This window comes from Mobula birostris, chromosome 16 (genome assembly GCF_030028105.1).
Source record: "Mobula birostris isolate sMobBir1 chromosome 16, sMobBir1.hap1, whole genome shotgun sequence".
NCBI classification, from domain to species: Eukaryota; Metazoa; Chordata; class Chondrichthyes; order Myliobatiformes; family Myliobatidae; genus Mobula; species Mobula birostris.
Genome location: NC_092385.1, coordinates 4,611,783 through 4,636,803, shown reverse-complemented (window position 1 = coordinate 4,636,803; position 25,021 = coordinate 4,611,783). Strand labels below are relative to the sequence as shown.

The 25,021-nt window shown below is 42.3% G+C and overlaps 1 protein-coding gene across 2 annotated transcripts in view; it reads left to right on the top strand.

The window, feature by feature from the left end:
• Window positions 1-25,021, top strand: part of eefsec (eukaryotic elongation factor, selenocysteine-tRNA-specific) — a 491,014-nt gene that overhangs the window by 202,021 nt on the left and 263,972 nt on the right. The gene's annotated exons all lie outside the window — the stretch shown is intronic.

Sequence of the window (25,021 nt, the reverse complement as noted above, 5' to 3'; positions counted from 1 at the left end):
ACAGGAGCCTTAGATCCCATAGCATCAGGTCCAGGAACAGTTATTTGTCCATCTTTTTTTGTTTGTAGTTTTTCATTGGTTCTATTATGTCTCTTTATATCTACTGTGAATGCCCACAAGAAAATGAATCTCAGGGTTGTATATGGTGACATGAACATACTCTGATAATAATTTTACTTTGAAATTTGATAATACATTTGACTTTGAATGTACAGGTGTTTAAAAATCAAAGTCAAAGTCAAGTTTATTGTCATCTTCACAAAGTGTAATGAAAAACTTAGTTGCAGCAGCATCACAGGCACATGGCATCAGATAATCAGCCTTCACAAGAAAAACATAAATTAAGTGCAAATTCAGCACACTTTTACAAGAAAGAACACCAACTGGAAAAATCCAGTTGAATGAGTTGATTTGGATGGATCATTTATCAGGTACAATTGGCTTATTGGAATTATTGCCTTCTACCCTGACAGATTGTTGGTATTTTCTGACATCCAAAAACGTTCACCAAGGAAGTCCATAAGATCATAGGACCATAAGATAAAGGAGCAGCATTAGGCCATTCAGCCCATCGAGTCTGCTTCCCTGTTCAACAATGGCTAACCATTCTCCTGCGTTCTCCCTGAGGGTCTGAATCGCCTTACCAGTCAAAGACCTATCAATCTCTGCCTTAAATAATACAGCCAAGACTAGGCTGCACACCCATCTATGGCAACGAAGGTGGGTGGGGGAGGGGGAGTTGAAGAGATGTCCCTTTATTCTGAATTTCTACCCTTGGATCTTAGTAGTGCAAATATCCTCAAAGTTAAAGTTCATAATAAATTTATTATCAATGTATAGATATATGTCACCATATACTACCCTGAGATTCATTTCCTTGCGAGCATTCACAGGAAATACAAAGAATGCAATAGAATCAATGAAAAACCATACACAATAAGATGGATAAACAACCCAGGTGTGAAAGACAACAAACAGCAAGTACAAAAAGAGAGGGGGAGAAAATGAAAATGATAACAATAAATAAATAAATAAATAAGCAATTAATAGTGAGAACATGAGTTGTAGAGTCCAATATATTTTAAAGATTTAGCCTTTTTGTTGACTTGGTCCATCTGGTGGCGTGCTTCGAGTGCAATGTGTTTGTCAGTTATGATTCTAAATTCTTTCAAAATCATGTTCAGTTCTGTTGCTTTTGTGGGTTCCGTCCATGGTGTTGGTGCGTGACACAGAGCACATCAGACAGTTCAGGGAAGACGGAAACATCTACTTATGGACATAATTTGCAGCTCCACTAAGGGATCGGGGCAGTTTTGGAGTTAGTTCCCCCTCCCCCTCTTTTTAATTTTGAGATGTATCCTGTGATAAAATTCTTCTAAAACATTTAGATAAATTCATTACGGTTTCACAACAGGAAGCAGATTATGCGATTTCACTGTTGGCAGCCAATTTTTTTGCCTAAACATGGGCAACACTCACTTGTACGTAAACCCCAAAGTCATTTTGGAATGATTAACCGTTCATTCCATTTCAAAATAAACACAGACGGGAGTAAGCATTCAGCGCATAATATTCTGCGCTGACCTCAACTGAACTTTCAGCCTCCCAATGTGGAAACCTTTTAGAACATTGCTAGACTTTGAAACTATTCTGTGGGACAGTGGTGTAGCAGACTTTCTGTGCAGTGAAATCATTTAGTTAATCAATGCAGATGGCTTAACACATTGCTTTGATGCTGATATAAATATTTTGATGAAGCCTGAAATAGAGACTTAATTTTATCCAAAAATATTTAATGTTCTAAATGGATGCATCACCGTTAATATGGAGGGGCTACCGCACACAATCAGAATAAGCGACAGAAAGATGTAAACTTAGTCAGCTCCTCCATGAGCACTACCTCCCCAGCGTCCAGGGCACATTCAAAAGGCAATGCCTCAAAAAGTTGGTATCTATCATTAAGGACCCCCATCACCCCAGACATGCCCTCTTCTCATTGCTGCCATCGTGGAGGAGATAACAGGAGCCAGAAGACACACACTTAACGATTCAGGAACGCCTTCTTCCTCACCACCGTCAGATTTTGTGTTGCAGTTTGTGAGGTTTTTTTGTGCATGGAGGGTGGGGGCAGAGGTTGATGCTTTTCTTTGAATGGCTACCATGGTTTTCTTTGTTCCGTGGCTATCTGGAGAAGACAGATCTCAGAGTTGTATATTGCATACATACTTTGATAGTAAATGAACCTTTGAACCTTTTGAAAATTTTGGACAATGAACCCATGAACTCTTCCTCAGATTTTTTCTCCTTTTTTCCCCTCTTTTTTACTAGTTAATTTATTTTTTATACATACTTATTGTAATTTATAGTTTTTATTGCATAGTACATAGGGTTGTGGGGTGGTGATACATCTCTATCAAAGGAGGTGTAAGGCATTCCTTCCATCCGCCAGCATGCAGTTTCACCCTTGGGCAAGATGTAGCACCTGCTTAGCCTGCTGATCAGGGTACGTGAAGCCATGGGAGCAGGTGGTGGATGGTTGTATGAGCAGCTGATGCATATCACAAGTCCTGGTTATGTGACCACTGACACCAGGCAGACAATCTCTGAAGCGTATTGATGATGGCTGGGGTCACTCGTCTTCTACTTGCCAGGAAGAAGGCAATGGCAAACCACTTTTGTAGAAAGATTTGCCAAGAACAATCATGGTCATGAGACCATGATCGCCCACGTCATAAAATACAGACAATAATGATGGTGATGACTGCAATGGACTGCTGCTGCAAAGCAACAAGTTTCTTGACTTGTGCCAGTGATATTAAAGCTGATTTTGATTAATATCACATCTTGTAATTTAATTCATAATTTACAAAATCATAAAATAGTGCTTCTGTAATTTGAGAATAAATTTAAATAAGAACTGAGAAAGTCATGAGTCATTTGCGTGAATAGTCCGAAGATGTGCTGGGGGCAGCCTGCAAGCATTGCCAACAGAGCATGCCCATTAGCTTACCAACCCTAACCCGAGAAATGCACACGAAATGCTGGAGGAACTCAGCAGGACAGACAGCATCTGTGGAGGGGAATAAGTAGGACTTAATAAGTAGTAGTCAGGCCAAGACCCTTAACCATAGAACCATAGAAACTACAGCACAGAAACAGGCCTTTTGGCCCTTCTTGGCTGTGCCGAACCATTTTCTGCCTAGTCCCACTGACCTGCATACGGACCATATCCCTCCATACACCACCCATCCATGTATTTGATCAATTCATTCTTAAATGTTAAAAAAGAACCCACACTTACCACCTCGTCTGGCAGCTCATTCCATACTCCCACCACTCTCTGTGTGAAGAAGCCCCCCCTAATGTTCCCTTTAAACTTTTCCCCCCTCACCCTTAACCCATGTCTTCTGGTTTTTTTCTCCCCTTGCCTCAGTGGAAAAAGCCTGCTTGCATTCACTCTATCAATACCCATCATAATTTTATATACCTCTATCAAATCTCCCCTCATTCTTCTACGCTCCAGGGAATAAAGTCCTAACCTATTCAACCTTTCTCTGTAACTGAGTTTCTCAAGTCCTGGCAACATCCTTGTAAACCTTCTCTGCAGTCTTTCAACCTTATTTATATCCTTCCTGTAATTTGGTGACCAAAACTGAACACAATACTCCAGATTCGGCCTCACCAATGCCTTATACAACCTCAACATAACATTCCAGCTCTTATACTCAATACTTTGATTAGTAAAGGCCAAAGTACCAAAAGCTCTCTTTACGACCCTATCTACCTGTGATGCCACTTTTAGGGAATTTTGTATCTGTATTCCCAGATCCCTCTGTTCCACTGCACTCCTCAGTGCCTTACCATTAACCCTGTATATTCTACCTTGGTTTGTCCTTCCAACAGGCAATACCTCACACTTGTCAGTATTAAACTCCATCTGCCATTTTTCAGCCCATTTTTCCAGCTGGTCCAAGTCCCTCTGCAGGCTCTGAAAACCTTCCTCACTGTCTACTACACCTCCAATCTTTGTATCATCAGCAAACTTGCTGATCCAATTTACCACATTATCATCCAGATCATTGATATAGATGATAAATAACAATGGACCCAGCACTGATCCCTGTGGCACACCACTAGTCACAGGCCTCCACTAGGAGAAGCAATTCTCTACTACCACTCTTTGACTTCTTCCATTGAGCCAATGTCTAATCCAATTTACCACCTCTCCATGTATACCTAGCGAATGAATTTTCCTAACTAACCTCCCATGCGGGACCTTGTCAAAGGCCTTACTGAAGTCCATGTAGACAATATCCACTGCCTTCCCTTCATCCGCTTTCCTGGTAACCTCCTCGAAAAACTCCAATAGATTGGTCAAACATGACCTACCACGCACAAAGCCAAGTTGACTCTCCCTAATAAGTCCCTGTCTATCCAAATGCTTGTAGATTCTGTCTCTTAGTACTCCCTCCAATAACTTACCTACTACCGACGTTAAATTTACTGGCCTATAATTTCCTGGATTACTTTTCGATCCTTTTTTAAACAATGGAACAACATGAGCCACTCTCCAAGCCTCCGGCACCTCACCTGTAGACAGCGACATTTTAAATACTTCTGCCAGGGCCCCTGCAATTTCAACACTAGTCTCCTTCAAGGTCCGAGGGAACACCCTGTCAGGTCCCGGGGATTTATCCACTTTAATTTTCCTCAAGACAGTAAGGACCTCCTCCTTTTCGATCTGTACAGTTTCCATGATCTCACTACTTGTTTCCCTTAATTCCATAGACTTCATGCCAGTTCCCTTAGTAAATACAGACGCAAAAAACCTATTTAAGATCTCCCCCATTTCCTTTGGTTCCACACGTAGCCGACCACTCTGATCTTCAAGAGGACCAATTTTATCCCTTACAATCCTTTTGCTCTTAATATACCTGTAAAAGCTCTTTGGATTATCCTTCACTTTGACTGCCAAGGCAACCTCATGTCTTCTTTTAGCCCTCCTGATTTCTTTCTTAAGTATTTTCTTGCACTTCTAATACTCCTCAAGCACCTTATTTACTCCCTGCTTCTTATACATGTCATACAACTCCCTCTTCTTCTTTATCAGAGTTACAATATCCCTTGAGAACCAAGGTTCCTTATTCCTATTCACTTTGCCTTTAATCCTGACAGGAACATACAAATTCTGCACTCTCAAAATTTCTCCTTTGAAGGCTTCCCACCTACCGATCACATCCTTGCCAGAGAACAACCTGTCCCAATCCACGCTTTTTAGATCCTTTCTCATTTCTTCAAATTTGGCCTTCTTCCAGTTAAGAACCTCAACCCTAGGACCAGATCATCAGGACTGGAAAGGAAGGGAGAGGAAGGTGGGGGGAATGGGGAAGAGTACAAGCTGGCAGGTGATAGGTGAAGCCGGGTGAGGGGGAAGGTAGATGGGTACTATGTCTTTGAAATGTTGGAGGAAACCAGAGCACCCAGAGGAAACCCGTACAGGTATGGGTGAACACACTACTCCTTATAGATGGTGACGGGAATTAAACCTGGGTTGCTGGCACTGTTTATGAGACGTTTATGAGTAGGTGAAGATTTCATAAAATCCATTTTGCATTGAACATTATTTTGATGCTGTTTTGTAAGCAGATTTCTGGTGTGACCACAGCTTTTGCAACGTTCATAATGTGCAGGTACAGTTGTTTTTTAATGAAAAATGTGATAGAATTGAATATTTTTGTACATTTTTACATTATTTTCTAGAATTAGTTGATTCTAGGAAAGAAAGGATTAATGCATGAGGAATATTTGGTGGTTCTGGACTGCTGCAGCTCAGAAGAATGATGGGGGATTTCATTGAAACCTATTGAAAAGGTCTAGAAAGAGTGGTTGTGGAGACAATGTTTTCTGTAGTGGGGGAGCCTGGGGCTGGAGGGCACAGCCTCAGAATACTACGTCCATTTAGAACAGAGGAGGAGTTTTTTCAGTCAGAGGGTAGTGAAGTTGTGGAATTCATTGCCACAGACAGCTGTGGAGGCCAAATCTTTGGGTATATTTAAGTCAGAGGTTGATTGGTTTGTGATTAATCAGGGCGTCAAAGGTTGTGGGGAGAAGGCAAAAGAATTAGGTTGAGGGATTAAAGAATCAGCCATGATGGAATAGCAGAGCAGACTCGATGGACTGAATGGCCTAATTCTGTTCCCATATCTTATGAACACAAAATGCTGCTCTACATTTCCATAATAAGTTTCCTAAAGGGCTTATGCAGTTCTCTGATCTGAAGTAAGTTAAACGATCTTTTTGAAACATGCAGAAGATATAGTGATAGAAAAGGCAACTTCCTTTTAAACAGGCACACATATCTTCTCTGAATAAATCAGAATTTAGATGCTAATTTAGAAGGTATATTGACACTGCTTGTTTTAATTCCCTGAATATTGTACCCATAATTTAAAAAGAAGTAGCTTTGGAGCTAAGTTTATCTTTCTGATACAAAAGCAATTTTTCAATTTAAACGCAAATTATGTGCCGCATTATGAATGTTAATAATATCTATGAAAATGGCTTTAATCAAATATTAAACTAAATGCCTTGTGGGCAGTAAAGAGAATAAGTAAGGAGCAGTAACTTTGTTTTACTCCCGTTTTTAATTACGGTGTGTGTTTATGGATAACTGTTGCCCTGCATTATGATTTGCGACAATTTCATTAAATTAACCAGACCTTCCTCGGACCCGAATTTGACTACAGGTAAATAGCATTCTCTACACATCCTCCACTAATCGTTTCATTGCTTGACTGTTCCACCTCCCCTCTCTAGACCAGCAATTCCATTGTACTGATTACAAATTTTCTTCCTGGAATGTTTTAACATCAGTATTGTGCTGCTGCTGGAAATGCAGAGCAATGCACACAAAGTGCTGGAGCAACTCAGCAGGTCAGGCAGCATCTATGGAGGGGATAAACAGTCAGCATTTTGGGCCAACAGTCCTGATGAAATGACGACTGTTTTATTCTGTAGATGCTGCCTGACTTGCTGATTTTCTCCAGCATTTTTTGAATGTTCTAACACACTGTGTTTGAGAGCCAGAATCAGAATCAGACTTAATGGCCAGTTTATTAGGTACCCCCTGTGTGAGACTAGAACTGGGGTTAAGGGTGAAAGGGGAAATGCTTAAGGTGAAACATGAGGGGGAACTTAATTACTCAGCAGCTGGTGTGAGTGTGGAATGACCTGCCAGTAGATGTGGTGGGTGTGGGCACGATTTCAACATTTAAGAGCAGGTTTGATAATTACATAGACGGAAGGAGTTTGTAGAGCTATGGTCTTGGTGCAAATCAATGGGACTAGGTAGAATAATGTTTCCTCACGGACTAGATGGGCCGAACTGCTTGTTTCTGTGTTGTAGTGCTCTCACCTTCTCTTTATTTATCTATCTGGGTACCTATAAATCTATCTAATTATATATTGCACAAATTGTCTTATACACGTTTTTTTGTCAGTCTTTATTTATGTATGGGTTTTCATAAATTCTATTGTATTTCTTTATTTTCCTGTAAATAAAGAGTTCATCTTGCCAAGAGTCACTTTGTCACTTCTTCATTTCCTGTCAGTCACCTTATGTACAAACACTCCTGCACCAAGCATCACTTTACGGACGTACAATCAGTCTACGTAGATGAGCTTATCTTATGTAAATATAGCCACGCTCAAACAGTTACTTGTGTGTTGTGTCTTATAGGATTCCTTTTATTTTTATATTTATTGTGCGTTTTTTATGTTCTTTATGCTTATTGTGTATTTTTTATGCTACATCGGATCAGATCTGGAGTAACAATCATTTTGTTCTCCTTTACACTCGTGTACTGAAGAATGACAACAAACAATCTAGAATCTTGAATATTGAAATGCCTGCAAGAAAATGAATCTCGAGATAGTATATAGTGACTTGAAATCTACATTGATAATAAATTTTCTTTGACCTTGACTTTGAACTTCCTGTGATTCATTGTGGATGTGAAAAGACGCATACTGTAACGTGAAAAGGAACACTGGATGATTCCTAGTAACTGAACCAGTCCTGGTGAAGGGTCTCGGTCCGAAACGTCACCTGTTCATTATTTCCATAGATGCTGCCCGGCCTGCTGAGTTCCTCCAGCATTTTTGGTGTGTTGCTCGGATTTCCAACATCTGCAGATTTTCTCTTGTTTGTAACTGAACCAATGTTCACTTTGCAAACTACACTAACAAATATTATGTTAATTGCTGCTTGCGTACATAGTTAGCCAAAAAACTTCCCTCACTGCAGTAATTAGGTGGTTGAAGCAGATTGGGATATTTTGCAAGTACTATCAGCTGGCTTGTTTCAGTTCTTATGGTATGAAAACGTGTGCTAGATGATAAGAGGCATTGACTATGATCAGCCAGTGATTTTTTTGTCAGGACAGAACTGGCTTATACCAGGGGACATAACTTTAAGGTGCTTGGAGGAAATTATAGGGTGATGTCAGAGATAAGATTTTTTGCACAGACTGGTGCATTTTTGGAACTTGCTGCCTGGGATGATGGGTAGTCACAGATACATTAGGGACATTTAAGAGACTCTGAGAAGGGCACATGGATGACAGAAAAATGTAGGGTTTTGTAGGAGAAGTGGGTTAGATTGTTCATAGAGTAGGTTAAAAGGTCAGCACAACATCATGGGCTGTAAGGCCTGTATGTGCTGTACTGTTCTATAAAAGATGATAAATTAATAATGTAATAGCATAGCGGTTAGTGTAATGCTATTACAACACCAGTGAGCCCAGGTACAATTCCTGCCACTGCCAGTGGGTGCACTTCCTCTGGGAGCTCTGGGTTTCGAAAGTTGTACGAGTGAGTTGTGAGCATGCTCTGTTAATGCCAGAAGCATGGCAACACTTGTGGGCTGCCCCCAGTACAATCATTGGACTGAGCTGCTTGTTGACACAAATGTCGCATTTCACCGTATATTTCAATGTACGTTCAAGATTCAAGACTATTTAATGTCATTTCCTGTACACAAGGGTAAAAGAGAATGAAATAGTTGTTACTCCAGATTTGATGCAGCACAAAAACACACTAAGTATAAATATGTAAAATAGTTTAAATACACAGATTGTCCGTAAAGTGGCGCTTGGCTCTATATAAGGTGACTGGCAAGAAATAATTAAGTAGTGGTGGAGTTAGTGGGTGGAGGTGTTGATCAGCCTCACTGCTTGGGGAAAGTAACTGTTTTTGAGTCTGGTGATCCTGGCGTGGCGTTCTCCCTGACAGGGGTGGGACAAACGGTCCATGAGCAGGGTGTATGGGATCCTTCGTGATGTTACTCGTCCTTTTCCAGCACCTTTCCGTATATATGTCCTTGATGGCAGATAGCCTGGAACTGGTGAATTGCTGGGCAGTTTAGACTACCCATTGTAGAGCTTGCCTGTCTGCCACAATGCAGTTTCCCTACCACACTGTGATACAACTCTCTACTGTGCATCTGTAGAGTGATAGAAACATAGAAACATAGAAAATAGGTGCAGGAGTAGGCCATTCGGCCCTTTGAGCTTGCACCGCCATTTATTATGATCATGGCTGATCACCCAACTCAGAACCCTGCACCAGCCTTCCCTCCATACCCCCTGATCCCCGTAGCCACAAGGGCCATATCTAACTCCCTCTTAAATATAGCCAATGAACTGGCCTCAACTGTTTCCCGTGGCAGAGAATTCCACAGATTCACCACTCTCTGTGTGAAGAAGTTTTTCCTAATCTCGGTCCTAAAAGGCTTCCCCTTTATCCTCAAACTGTGACCCCTCGTTCTGATGTGAGTATAGATGTGCCAAGTCCAGCTTTCTTCAGCCTCCTCAGAAAGCAGAGGTGTTGGTGAGCTTTCTTGACTCTGTAGGATGTTTCTGGGGCCATGAAAAGTTGTGTGTCATGTGCACTCCCAGGGGTTTGAAACTGCTTGCAATTTCCACTGCTGTGCTGCCAATGTAAAGGCAGGGTTGTGAGTTCTCCTGAAGCTGAGAATCATCTCCTTTGTCTTTTTGACTTAAGAAAGAAGTTACTTACCTGACACCAGGACTTGAACTCTTTCACCTCCTCTCTGTAAGCCACCCTATCATTGTTGGTGGTGAGCCCCATCACTGTCGTGCCATCGGCAAACTTGACAGTTAGATTGTTCAGGTGTTTGGCTGTGCAGTCATGGGTGACGGAGTGTACAGCAGTGGGCTCAGCACACAGTCCTAGGGGGCACCGTGTCGGGGATGATGGGGAGCGAGGAGTGGTTGTGCACCTTCACTATCAGAGATCTGTTCACTAGGAAGCCTAACACCCAGTTGCACGGTGGTGTACTTAACTGAGGAGTAGGAGTTTGTTCACCAAGGTCTGCGGGGACAATAATGTTGAATACTGAACTGAAATCCAGAAACAGTATTCTGATGTAAGTATACTTGTTTTCTAGGTGTGTCAGGGCCTGGAACAAGACAGATGCTTTGGCATCCATCGTAGAGTGGTTCTGTCAAGTGACAAATAAAACTAATCTCTAAAAATTCAGCCCAGTAATACATGAACCTTGCAGTTGTGAGGCTTTGACACAGATCGATATTAAACCACTACCTATCAGGTGATATAAATGTTACTAATTTGAAGAAGCCCAGTGATGTTTTCCTCTATATGCTAGCCAATAGTCACCTTTCAGTCGCATCACTGGAAGGAGATTATCTTGTAATGATCACTTTGCTTTTTCTGGGAGATTGCTGTTTGCAAATTCACTGCTGCCTTCCTAGATTATAGCAGGGATAACACTTTAAAATTGTTTCATTGATGAAAGCAGTGGGTGCCTGGGATGTGGTGGTGGGGGTAGATACAAAGGAGATGTCTAAGAGACACATGAATTTGCAGAGATTGGAGAAAAATATCCAGGCAGAAGGGATTAGTGTAATTAAAAGCTCAAAGTTCAGAGTAAATTTTATTATCAAAGTACATATACAAAGTACATATTCATTTTCTTGTGGGCATACTCAACAAACCTCAAACAGAACTCAAACAGAATAGTAACTATAACAGGATCAATGAAAGGTCAACAGAGTTCAGAAGAAAACAAACTGTGCAAATATAAATAGATAGCAATAAATAATGAGAAAATAAGATAAGGAGATCAGGAGTCCTTAAAGTGAGATCATTGGTTGTGGGAACATCTTAATGGATGGGCAAGTGAGAGTAGTTATCCCCTTTTGTTCAAGAGCCTGATGGTTGAGAGGTAGTAACTGTTCTTGAACCTGGTGACGCGAGTCCCGAGTCTCTTCTACCTGATTGCAGCAGCAAGAAGAGAGCATGAGCTGGGTGGTGGGGATCTCTGATGATGGATGCTGCTTTCCTATGATGGCATCCATCATCAGAGATTGGTTTACTAGTTCAGCACAACACTGCGGTTCAAAGGGCCTGTTCCTATGCTGCGCTGCTCCATGTTCTATGAGTGGCGCATGTCTTCGTAGTGGTTCCATCCTTTGGCACAATTTATCCTTGTCGTTCAGACATTGATCATTTATGGTCCTGTATGTGCTGCTCCTGAGCTCTTCCATAACAAAACTCATGTTAACTTGAGGAACAGCCACAATGCTCATTGGATCAGACAGTATCTGTGGTTGGACTCACTGAGTTCCTTCAGCATCTTGTCCCTTGCTGAAGACTCCAACATCTACAGTCTCTTGTGTCTCACGTTAACTTGCTGCTGAGGGCATATCCTGATGAATTTTCATTGAAAGTGTTGTGGCCACCTTTATCACCGTTTGGTTTCCCGCCATCTCCTCCTTCTCCAAGTCCAGGTTGCAGCAAGTGGAGAAGATCATTGGCTGTCAGCGACTGACATTAAACGACCTGTTCATCGCCAGAGCAAAGAAAAGAGCTTTACATCGTGAGTGGTGGTGCATGGAATGCCCTGCTTGGGGTGGTAGTAGAGGCAGATACATTAAAAGCAACACACACAAAAAATTCTGGAGGAAATCAGAAAGTCAGGCAGCATCTATGGAGTGGAATAAACATTGACTCTTTATTTATCACCTGACCCAAGGGTGAAAAGTGAAATATTTAAGTGGAACTTCAGGGGAAACGTCTTCGCTCAGAGGATAGTGAGTGAGCTGAATGAGTTGCCGGAGCAAGTGGTGGATGCGATTTTGAATTCAATATTCAACAGAAGAGTGGATAGACAGGTGGATAGGAGGGTTATGGAGGACTATGGTCCCAGTGCAGGTCAATAGGGCCAGGCAGTTTAAATGGTTCAGTATGGGCAGGATGGGCCAAAGGCCTGCTTCTGTACTGTAGTTTTCTGTAACTCTATGACTGCGTAAAGCTGAATTCCTCCAGCATTTTGTTATTTCTCTGGATTTCCAGCAGCTGCAGAATCTCGTTTAAGAGACACTTAGACATGATAGGAAAATGGAGGGCTACGTGGGAAGGAATGGTTAGATTGATCTTGGAGTAGGCTTAAAGGTCAGCACAACTGTGTGGGTCGAAGGGCCTGTACTGTGCCGTAATTGTCTACTTTCAAGCCTTTTACCCACCCTCACACCCATGGTGTCAAGAACACACTTGAAGTACAACCTTACAGGACCGCTTCCTCACTTCAGTTCCTGCAAACATTTGTAAATAAAGTTCAATGAACAGCTTTGATGCTAAAACCGTTTCACTGAGACTCTTGATTGAGAATCCAATTTGAAATGCAGTCCGTCTCAGGACTGGCAACTTGGTGTCAGCAGGTGTTTCACATTGATTCTGGGTGATTTCGTGATACGTCACGCCACGGCATATAGCGGTTACAGTAACGCTACACGGCTCGGGGCGTCAGAGTTTGGAGTTCACTTCCAGTGTCCTCTGTAAGAAGTTTGTACGTTCTCCCCGTGACCGCCTGGGGTTTCCTCCGGGCGCTCGGTCTCCTCCCACAGTCCAAGAGGTTCTGGTTGGTAGGTTAATTGGTTATTGTAAATTGTCCTGTGATCAGGCTAGGGATAAATAGGTGGGTTGCTGGGCAGTGGACTGGAAGAGCTTGTTCCGTGCTGTATCTTTACATAAATAAATCACCACTGACTTTTCCTGTGTAACTGCCTGCAGTACCTCAACATTAATGTCCACTTAATAGCATCAAAGCACTTTCGTTTCTCACTAACCTGCACACCCTTTAACCTAAAATTTAATTTCAACAACCAGGCTGTACTAAACCTATCTAATTATTTCCATGTAGCATGTGGACAGACGCAAAGACAAGTCTGATGACTTGTGGCGTGGACCGTTACTGCAAATCTAGCCAGTTAAGTGAAGGGGGAACCAGTTCATAAGTCGGCAAAAATTAATTTGCCTGTGGCAGATGCAACTTTGTTTTGAGCTGCGTGCGTCGTTTTCATTTGATAGAAATGATAATTAGTGATTAATGGCGGTCATAACCACATCAATGGACTGCAATAGTTTGTATTATTGGCAGGGCTAAAACTTTGAAATTTGCCTTCCAGCAAGCCGGAAGTGGATTTTTGTGTCAATCACCTTCCCAGATCCCTGATTAATGTGATAATAACATGGAATGGCTTTCTGTGAGCTTTCCATTTATATTTTAATTATAACCATTTTGGAAACTGGGTTGCAGTGTCTCCTGCCTGAGTCTTGTGGTCCGGAGGGAGCCCCCAGTCCGAGCTCCATCACGGTAAGAATGGCAACAGTGGATTTTACTGCGGCACTTGTACTGCAGGCTCAGGCTGAGGATAAGCCTTAGCCTCCTGGGTTTAAGCAATCCACTGGCAAGAATTTCATCTTAGTGTAATTGCTTCCAAAGGTGGGGAAGTCCAGGACCAGGGTATATTTAAAGCTGAGGTTGGTAGGCTGTTGATTAGTTAAAGCATCGCAGATTATGGGGAGAAGGCAGGAAAATGGAGTTGAGAGGGATAATAGATCAGCTGCAATCGAATAGAAGTGCAGACTCCATGGGTCGAATGACCCAGTTCTGCTCCTACGTCTCATGGTGTGAGGACACAGCCTCAGAATAGAAGTATGTCCCTTTGGAACAGAGATGAGGAGGAATTTCTTCAGCCAGGAACTGGTGAACTTGTGAAGTACATTGCCACTGAAGGCTGTGGAGACCAAGTCATTGAGTATATTTAAAATGGAGGTTGATAGGTTCTTGATTAGTAAGAGCTTCAAAGATTATAGCAGGGGTTTCCAACCTGGGGTCCACAGACCCCTTGATTAATTGTAGGGATCAATGGCATAAAAAAAGGTTGGGGACCCCTGTATAGGGAAATAGCAGGAGAGTGAGGTTAGGAGGGATAATAAATCTGCCATTATAGAATAGAGGAGAACTCTCAATGGGCCAAACGGCCTAATTCTGTTCTCATGACATGGTCTCATGGCCTTTCCATTATCCTCAACTCAAGTATGGAGTGTGATGAAGTACTCTTCAGCCTCCTGACTGAATGCTTGGGCTTGCTCAGTCTGCTACCAAAGATTTTATTTTTCTAACTTGTCTCCCCTTCAGTTACAGCCATAGACACTACAGCACAAAATCAAGCACTTCGGCCCGTCAAGCTAATGCCAATCTGATGATTATTCAGCCTAATCCTGACGACCCGCACCAGGACCACAGCCCTCCTAACCCTCACATCCATGTACGTCTCTTAAATATTGAAATCAATCCTGCATCCTCCACTTCTGCTGGCAGCTTGATCCACACCGCCACCTCCCTCTGAGTAAAGAAGTTCCCCCTCATGTTCCCCTGAAATATTTCACCTTTGACCCTTCGCCTATGATCTCTATATCTAGTGACCCCTAACCTCAGTGGAAAAAGCTTCCTTGCATTTATCCTTTCACTACCCCTCATAATATTGAATCTACCCTCATTCTCCTATGCTCTAGGGAAATTCTAACCTATTCAAACTTTCCCTAGAACTCAGATCCTCAAGTATTGGCAACACCCTTGTAAATTTTCTCTGCAGTCTTGATACCTTTCCTGTAGGTAGGTGACCAGAACTGTACACAATACTCCACACAGACAGCACTGAAGGTGTGGATTGAATTAGGCTCCATATTCTAACTCCTGTACTCAGTACTTAGATTTATGAAAGCCAATGTGCTGAAAGCTCTTTTTATGAACCTGCGATGCTGCTTTCAAACAATTATGGATTGGTATTCCCAGATCTATAGCCCGTACCATGGTGAGCATTCTGACAGGCTGCATCACCGTCTGGTATGGGGTGGGGGGGTGGGGGGAGGTCTATTGTACAGGATCGAAATAAGCTGCAGAGAGTTGTAAACTTAGTCAGGTCCATCATGGGCACTGCCTCTGTAGTACCCAGGACATCTTCAAGGAGCGATGCCTCAAAAAGGCAGCGTCCGTCATTCAGGACCCCTATCACCCAGAACCTGCCTTGTTCTCATTGCTATCAGGAAGGAGGTACAGGAGGCTGAAGGCACACACACTCAATGATTCAGGAACAACTTCTGTCATCTGATTTCTGAAGTGAAACTGAACCCATGAACACTATCTCACTATTTCTTTTTTTATTTTTTGCGCTACTTAATTAATTTAACTATTATACTGTATATATATTCCATTTACTGTATTTTACAGGTCTTTGTTCTTTTTTATTTCATATCTCACTGTACTGCTGCCACAAAGTTCACAAATTTCATGACATATTGTATGCCAGTGATATTAAACCTGATTCTGATCCACCTCTTCTACCACACTGTCGCATTCCTCAATCCGAACATCCTCAATGCAGCATCGAAATGCTTATCAACTGGTCCCTAGGCCCTGCTTCCTTTCTCTGCCGACCCTGCACAACCCTCCCTGCTCCCTTCCATTCAGGGTTCCTTGTGTTCCCTGAATTCCATGCTCCATCACTGGTAAATCTGCCTTCTTCTAGTTGAGCCCTGAACTCTGGAATTCTCTCCATATCCTGCCTCTCACTACTGAACTATCGGGAGTAATTGGACAGTCTGCGTCTTTATTCCTTGGACTGCATCCCAGAGGCCCGAGGGAGATTGCTGAAGAGATGACAGATGCATTGGTCATGATCTTTCAAGAATCACTTGACTCTGGCATGGCCCTGGGGGAGTGGAAGATTGCAAATGTCACTCCACTCTTTAAGAAGGGAGGAAGGCAAAAGAAAGGAAATTATAAGCTAGTTATTTTAACCTCAGTGATTGGTAAAGGGTTGGAGTCTATTACTAAGGATAAGGTTTTGAGGTCCTTGGAGACTAATGATGAAAAAAGTCAAAGTCAGCATGGTTTCTGTAGAGGAGAATCTTGCCTGACAAATCTGTTAGAGTTCTTCTAGGAAGTAACAAGTGGACAAGGAGAGGCAGTGGATGTCATTTACTTGGATTTTCAGAAGGCGTTTAATAAAGTGCCACACATGAGGCCGCTTAACAAGATAAAATCCTATAGCTTTACAGGAAAGATACTGGCTTGAGTAGCAGAATGGCTGACAGGCAGGAGGCAGTGAGTGGGAATAAGAGGGGCCTTTACTGGTTGGTTGCCAGTGACTAGTGGTGTTCCTCAGGGGTCAGTATTGGGATCACTATTTTTCACATTGTTTGTCATTGATTTAGATAATGGAATTAATGGCTTTGTGGCAAAGTTTGCAGATGATATGAAGATAGGTGGAGGGGTAGGTAGTGCTGAGGAAGCAATGTGATTGCAGCAGGACTTAGACAAATTGGAAGAATGGGCAAAAAAGTGGCAGATGGAATATAGTGTTGGGAAATGTATGATAATGTATTTTGGTAAAAGAAACAATAGTGTGGACTATTATCTAAATGGGGAGAAGGTTCAAACATCGGAGGTGTGAAGGGATTTGAGAGTCTTCGTGCAAGACTCCCAGAAGGTTAATTCACAGGTTGAGTCTGTAGTAAAAAAAAGCAAATGCAATGTTGGCTTTTATTTCAAGTGGAATAGAATATAAAAGCAAGGAGATAATGCTGAGGCTTTATAAGACACTAGACAGGCTGAACTTAGAGTATTGTCAACAGTTTTGGGCCCCATATCTCAGAAAGGATGTGTAGTCATTGGAGAGAGTCTAGAGGAGGTTCACGAGGATGATTCCAAGAAAGAAGAGGTTAACATATGAGGAACCTTTGGCAGCTTTGGGCCTGTACCTGCTGGAATTTAGAAGAATGTGTGAGCATCGCATTGAAACCTACTGAATGTTAAAAGGACTACACAGGCTGGATGTGGAGAGGATGTTTCTTATGGTGCAGGTATCCAGAACTAGAGGGGACAGCCTCAAAATTGAGGGGCCGACCCTTTAGAACAGGGGTAAGGAGGAATTTTTTTTTTTAGCCATGGCATTGTAAATCTGTGGAATGCTAGACACTAGATTAGAATACTACAGCACAATACAGGCCCTTCGGCCCTCGATGTTGTGCCGACCCATATATTCCTAAAAAAAAGTATTAAACCCACACTACTCCGTAACCCTCTATTTTTCTTTCATCCATGTGCCTGTCCAAGAGGCTCTTAAATACCCCTAATGTTTTAGCCTCCACCATTCCAGGCACCCACAACCCTCTGTGTAAAAAAACTTACCCCTGATGTCTCCCCTAAACTTCCCTCCCTTAACTTTGTACATATGCCCTCTGGTGTTTGCTGTTCGTGCCCTGGGAAACAGGTACTGGCCAACCATCCTGTCTATGACTCTCATAATCTTGTAGACCTCTATCACAGACTGCAGTGGAGGCCAAGTCCATGCGTATATTTAAGGCAGAAGTTGATCGTTTCCTGATTGGTTGGGGCATCAAAGGATATGGTAAGAAGGCAGGTGCATGGGATTCAGTGGGATTCGAGACCAGCCATGATTGAATGGCGGAGCAGTCTCACTGAGCTGAATGGTCTAATTCTGCTCCTATGTCTTATGGTCTTACTGTCTTGTGGAGTATAGGAGAATGAAGGATAAAATGATCAAAGTGTTTATGAGACGAATCAATAAAATGGATTACATTGAAGATAGAACAGTACAGCACAGGAACCGGCCCTTCAGCCCACAATGTTGTACTGAACCAATTAAATTCGTAATCAAATAACTAATCTCTTCTGACTGCATTATGTCCATATCTTTCCATTTTCTTCACACTTGGGTGACTGTCTATCTTAAAAGCCTCATACCCCATCCATTATTTATTTATTTATATACACACATTTTTTTTCTCTCTCTCCTTTTTCTCCCTCTGTCCCTCTCACTATACACCTTGCCCGTCCTCTGGGTTCCCCTTTTCTTTCTCCCTGGGCCTGCTGTCCCATGATCCTCGCAACTGTCCAGCTCTTGGCTCCATCCCTCCCCCTCCTGTCTTCTCCTATCATTTCAGATCTCCCCCTCCCACTTTCAAATCTCTTAGTAGCTCTTCTTTCAGTTAGTCCTGATGAAGGGCCTCAGCCCAAAACGTTGACTGTACCTCTTCCTAGAGATGCTGCCCGGCCTGCTGCGTTCACCAGCAACTTTTATGTGTGTTGCTTGAAATTCCAGCACCTGCAGATTTCCTCGTGTTTGTGGTCTTAAAAGTCTGTAATGTATCTGCTTCTACACCATTCCAGGGACCCAACATTCTCTGTGCCTCACATCTTCCTTGAAATTACCTCTTCTCACCTTAAATGCACACCCTCCGGTATTATACATTTCAACCTGTGGAAAAATATATTGTTTGTCTACTCTGTCTGTGCCTCTTATAATGTCATAAACCTCTATCAGGTCTCTGCCGCTCCAGCGGAAACAACCCAAGTTTGTCCAACCTGTCGACAGATTGTACCAGCACTTTCCTCAGAGTAGTGGAGTCCAAAACTAGTAGGCATTGCTTTAGAGTTAGAGGGGAAAAATTATAAAGGGATCTTTATAATTAGGGCAAACTTTTTCATGCCTAGGGGGGTGAGTGTATATTCATATTCCATAGTGTTTTCATTTCCTCTTTAAATTCAGCATAATTCTGCTGCTTTTCCCTTATTGATTTCTGTACATTATGTGTGTTTGGAACGGCTATATCTACCAAGTAAGTTGTTCTTGTTTGTTTACCGTGTATTATTATATTCAGATGGTTATTATGGATTGTCCTATCTGTAATGATGGATTAGTTGTAATATAATTTGTTGAATTCTGTCTCTAAAACTGGACCAGGCTTGTATTTATAGTAAGGTATGGTGTCCTTGTGAGTTTGTATAATAATAATTATTATTTTTTATCAGATGTTGTAGTTTGGCTTCACATCTGGTGGTGTGTAAAGCTGCCAGTTTTAGACTGCTAGGCCTAGTATGTTAATGTTAGGGCCATGAAGATCAACATTTAGTCAATGCATCTTGTTTCTTTGTCACTTTCCCACATTTATAAACTCCTCTAAGTGAGGTGTCCCTCTCTGCACCAACATTCATTTCACTAGATGGCACACTATTCCACCAATTGCCAACAGGGCAGAGTGACTCTGAATTAGAATCAGGTTTATTATCACTGGCATATGTCATTAAGCTTGTTTGTGGCAGCAATACAGATCTATACTATAAATTACAATGAGATATATATCATTACAATGATATATGTTGTGCAAAAAGACAGCAAAATTATGAGGTAGTGTTCATGGACAATGAGGAATAAACTGTCCCTAAAATGTTGAATGTGTGTCTTCAAACTTCTGTACCTCCACCCTGATGGTAGCAATGAAAAGAATCAGAATCAGGTTTAATATCATTGGTAAAAGTTGCTGGTGAACACAGCAGGCCAGGCAGCATCTCTAGGAAGAAGTACAGTCGACGTTTTGGGCCAAGACCCTTCATCAGGACTAACTGAAAGAAGAGCTAGTAAGAGACTCTTACTAACTCTTCTTTCAGTTAGTCCTGATGAAGGGTTTCGACCCGAAACGTCAACTGTACCTCCTCCTAGAGATGCTGCCTGGCCTGCTGCGTTCACCAGCAACTTTGATGTGTGTTGCTTGAAATTCCAGCATCTGCAGATTTCCTTGTGTTTGCGTTAATATCATTGGTATACAGTATGTCATGAAATTTGTTGTTTTGTGGCTGCAGTACATTACAATGCATAATAAACTATAAATTACAATAAGAAATATATTTTTAAAAATTAAATAAGTAGTGCAAAAAGAGAGCAAAAAAAATCATACTGAGGTAGTGTATCACAAACACGAGAAAATCTGTAGATGCTGGAGATCCAAAGTAACACACACAGAATGCTGAAGGAACTCAGCAGGCCAGGCAGCATCTATTGACAAAGAGTACAGTTGATGTTTCGAGCCAAAACTCTTCTTCAGGATGAGGAAGAGTCTTGGCCTGAAACATAAACAGTTTACTCTTTTCCATAGATGCTGCCTGGCCTGCTGAGTTCCTCCAGCATTCTGCATGTGTTAAGGTCGTGTACATGGATTCTTGAACCGTTCAGAAATCTGATGGTAGAGGGGAAGAAACTGTTCCTGAATCATTCAGTGTGGGTCTTCAGGCTCCTGTACCTCCTCCCTGATGGCAATAATGAGAAGGGGGCATGTCCTAGGTGGTGGGGGTCCTTAATGAAAGATGAAGTGGTTAAAGCTAGTTTCACATGTCTGTGTGGGGACTGAGGACATGCAGTAACAGCTGAGTGCTGTGCTAACATGTTTTGCTCTCCAGCGTCTGCCTTTTAGGAGACTGAGAGATGACTTATAGAGGTGTACTAAATCATGAGAGTTACAGATACAAGGAACGCACTCGGTCTTTTTCTCAGGGTTGGGAAATCAAGAACTAGAGGGCATAGGTTTAAGGGGGGATGGGAGAGATCTAGTAGTTACTGAAGCATTTTTTTCTTAATACAGAAAGATATATATATTGGAGCCAAAACAGATGGGAGAGATTTTAAATAATTTTTTTGCATCTGTATTTACTCGGGAGACAGAAACAGAGTCTATATAAGTGAGGCAAAGCGGCATCAACTTCATGGACCCTGTACAGATTACAGAGGAGGATGTGTTTGCTGTCCTGAGGCAAATCAGGGTGGATAAATCCCCAGGACCTGACAAGGCATTCTCTTGGACCCAACGGGAGCCAAGTGCAGAAATTGCAGGTGCCCTAGGAGAGATACTTAAATCATCCTTAACGACAGGAGAGGTGCCAGAGGACTGGAGGATAGCCAATGTTTTTCCACTGTTTAAAAAAGGCTCTAAACATAAACCAGGAAATTATAGGCCAGTGAGTCTGACATCAGTTGTGGGAAAATTATTGGAAGGTAAGATACTGGATATGAGTACTTGGACTGAGATGGACTGATTTAAGGTAGTCAAGCAACACACACAAAATGCTGGTGGAACGCAGCAGGCCAGGCAACATCTATAGGAAGAGGTACAGTCGACGTTTCGGGCCAAGACCTTTCGTCAGGAACCCTAATGCTGCTGAGATGTGGACAATATCCAACATGTTGTACAAGAAACAAGGGAGTTAAGGAAAGGGTAAAAACCTGCAGGAGATGTGGAATGGCCAATGAGACCCTGGCCCACATCTCTGGGAGATGCCTGTCCATTAAAAGAAGCCGGATCAAGCGACACAATAAGATCGTAGAAAGGCTGACCTGACGAAGGGTCTCGGCCCGAAACGTCGACTGTACCTCTTCCTGTAGATGCTGCCTGGCCTGCTGTGTTCCACCAGCATTTTGTGTGTGTTGCTTGAATTTCCAGCATCTGCAGATTTCCTCGTGTTTGCATTTTTAAAGATGGTCAACATGGCTTTGTGCATGGTAGGTCATGTCTAACCAATCTTATAGAGCGTCTTGAGGAAGTTACCAGGAAAGTGGATGAAGGCGAGTCAGTAGATGTTGTCTTCATGGACTTCAGCAAGACATTTGACAAGGCCCCACATGGGAGGTTGGTCAAGAAGGTTCAGTCGCTTGACATTCAAGATATGGTAGTAAATTGGATTAACATTGGCTTTGACGGGGAAGCCAGACAGTAGTAGTAGAAGATGGTTGCCTCCCTGACTGGAGGCCTGTGAGTACTGGTGTGCCACAGAGATTGGTGCTGGGTCCATTGTTGTTTGTCATCTATATCAGTGACCTGGATGATAATGTGGTTAACTGGATCAGCAAATTTGAAGATGACACAAGATTGGGGGTGTAGTGGAGAGTGAGGAAGGCTATCATGGCTTGCAGAGGGATCTGCATCAGCTGGAAAAATGGTTTGAAAAATGCCAGATGGAATTTAATGTGGACAAGTGTGAGGTTTTGCACTTTGGGAGGACCAGCCACGGTAGGTTTTACACAGTGAATGGTAGAGCACTGAGGAGTGTGATAGAACAAAGGGATCTGGGAATACAGATCCATAATTCATTGAAAGTGGTGTCAGAGGTAGGTAGAAAGCCTTCATAAATCAAAGTATTGAGTACAGGAGATGGGATGTTATGTTGCACAAGACATTGGTGAGGCCTAATCTGGAGTACTGTGTGCAGTTTTGGTCACCTATCTACAGGAAGGATGTAAACAAGGTTGAAAGAGTACAGAGAAAATTTACAAGGATGTTGCCAGGTCTGGAGAACCTGAGTTATATGGAAAGATTGAATTATTACTTGGAACATAGAAGATTGAGGGGTGATTTTATAGTGGTATACAAAATTATGAGTATAAACAGAGTAAATGCAAGCAGGCTTTTTCCACTGAGGTTGGGTGGGACTGTGACTAGTGGTCATGGGTTAAGGGAGAAAACTGAGAAGTATAAGTGGAACATGAGGGGAAACTTCTTCACTCAGAAGGTCTTGGGAGTGTGGGCTGAGCTGCCGGCACAAGTGCTGCATGTGAGCCCAATTTCAATGTTTAAGAGAAGTTTGGGTAGGTACATGGATGATATGGGTATGGTGGGCTATGGTCCCAGTATAGGTCAATGGGAGTAGACTGTTTAAATAGATTCAGCATGGACAAGATTGGTGAAGAACCTGTTTCTGTGCTGTACTTCTCTATGACTCTATAGAGCAAATGTGAGTAAATTGGGCTAGCCTGGATGGGCATCTTGGACAACATGGAGTAGTTGGGCTGATGGGCCCGTTTTCGCACTGACTGACCTTCATTGATCAAGAGCCTATCAATCTCCGCTTTAAATATACCCAGTGACTTGTCCTCCACAGCTGTATGTGGCAATGAATTCCACAGATTCACCACACTTTGTCTAAAGAAATTCTTCCACTATATGGACTCACCCAATATAGAAAACGTTCACTCCTCATCCGATTTGTTTAAGCCTTTCATTGGTTTCAGTAAAAACCACCCCACCCCTCATTCTTCTAAAATCCAGCGAGTACAGTCCCAGAGCCTTCAAATGCTCCTAATATATTAACCATTTCATTCTTGGAATCATTCATATGAACCTCCTCTGGACCCTTTCCGATGCCAGCACATCTTTTCTTAGATTAAGGGATCAAAACTCTTCACAGTACTCTAAGTGTGATCTGACCAATGCCTTATAAAGCTTTAGTATTACATCCTTGCTTTTATATTCTAGTCCTCTCGAAGTGAATGCTAACATTACATTTTCCTTCCTTATAAGACTAAAAGACCATAAGACATTGGAGCAGAATTAGGCCATTCAGCCCATTGAGTCTGTTCTGCCATTCCATCATGGCTGATCCTGGATCCCATTCAACCCCATACACCTGCCCTCTCACCATATCCCTTGATGCCCCGACAAATCAGGAATCAGCTTCCGCTTTAAATATACCCACGGACTTGGCCTCATCCGCAGTTTGTGGCAGAGGATTCCACAGATTCACCACTCTTTGGCTAAAAAAATTCCTTCTTACTTCTGTTCTAAAAAGTCACCCCTCAATTTAGAGGCTGTGCCCTCTAGTTCTGGATACCACCACCAGAGGAAACATCCTCTCCACATCTACCTTATCTCGTCCTTTCAACATTCAATAGGTTTCAATGAGATCCCCCTGCATTCTTCTAAGTTCCAGTGAGTGCAGCCCCAAAGCTGCCAAGTGCTTCTAATATGTTAACCCTTTCATTCCCAGATTAATCCTCAAGAACCTCTTCTGGACTCTCTGCAACGTCAACACATCCTTTCTGAGAAATGGGGTCCAAATCTGTTGACAATATTCTAAGTGCGGCCTGATTAGTGTTTTTTAAGCTTCAGCATTATCTCCTTGTTTTTTATATTTTATTCCCCTTGAAATAATTGCATTTGCCTTCTTTACCACAGACTCAACCTGTGAATTAACCTTCTGGGAATCTTGCATGAGGACTCCCAAGTCCCTTTACACCTCTGATGTTTGAATTTTCTCTTCATTTAGATAATAGTCTGCACTATTGTTCCTTTTACCAAAATGCATTATCATACATCTCCCAACACTGTATTTCCATCTGCTACTTTTTTGCCCATTCTTCCAATTTGTCTAAGTCCTGCTGCAGTTGCATTGCTTCCTCAGCACCACCTACCCCTCCATCTATCTTTGTGTTATCCGCAAACTTTGCCACAAAGCCATCAATTTCATTATCTAAATCATTGACAAGCAACTTGAAAAGCTGTGGTCCCAATACTGACCCCTGAGAAACACCATGAGTCACCGGCAGCCAACCAACCTTTTATTCCCACTTGCTGCCTCCCGCCTTTCAGCCATTCCGCTATCCATGCCAGTACCTTTCCTGTTGTGCTGTAGGATTTTATCTTGTTAAGCTGCCTCATGAGTGGCACTTTATCAAAAGCCTTTTGAAAATCCAAGTAACTGACATCCTCTGCCTCTCCTTTGTCCATTTTACTTGTTACTTCCTCAAAGAACTCTATCAGATTTGCCAGGCAAGATTTCCTTTGACAGAAACCATGCTGACCTTGACTTATTTTATCATTAGTCTCCAAGTACCCTGAAACCTCATCCTTAATAATAGACTCCAACACTTTCTCAACTGCTGAGGTTAAACTAACTGGCTTATAATTTCCTTTCTTTTGCCTTCCTCCCTTCTTAAAGAGTGGAGTGACATTTGCAATTTTCCAGTCCTCCGGGACCATGCCAGAATCAAGTGATTCTTGAAAAATC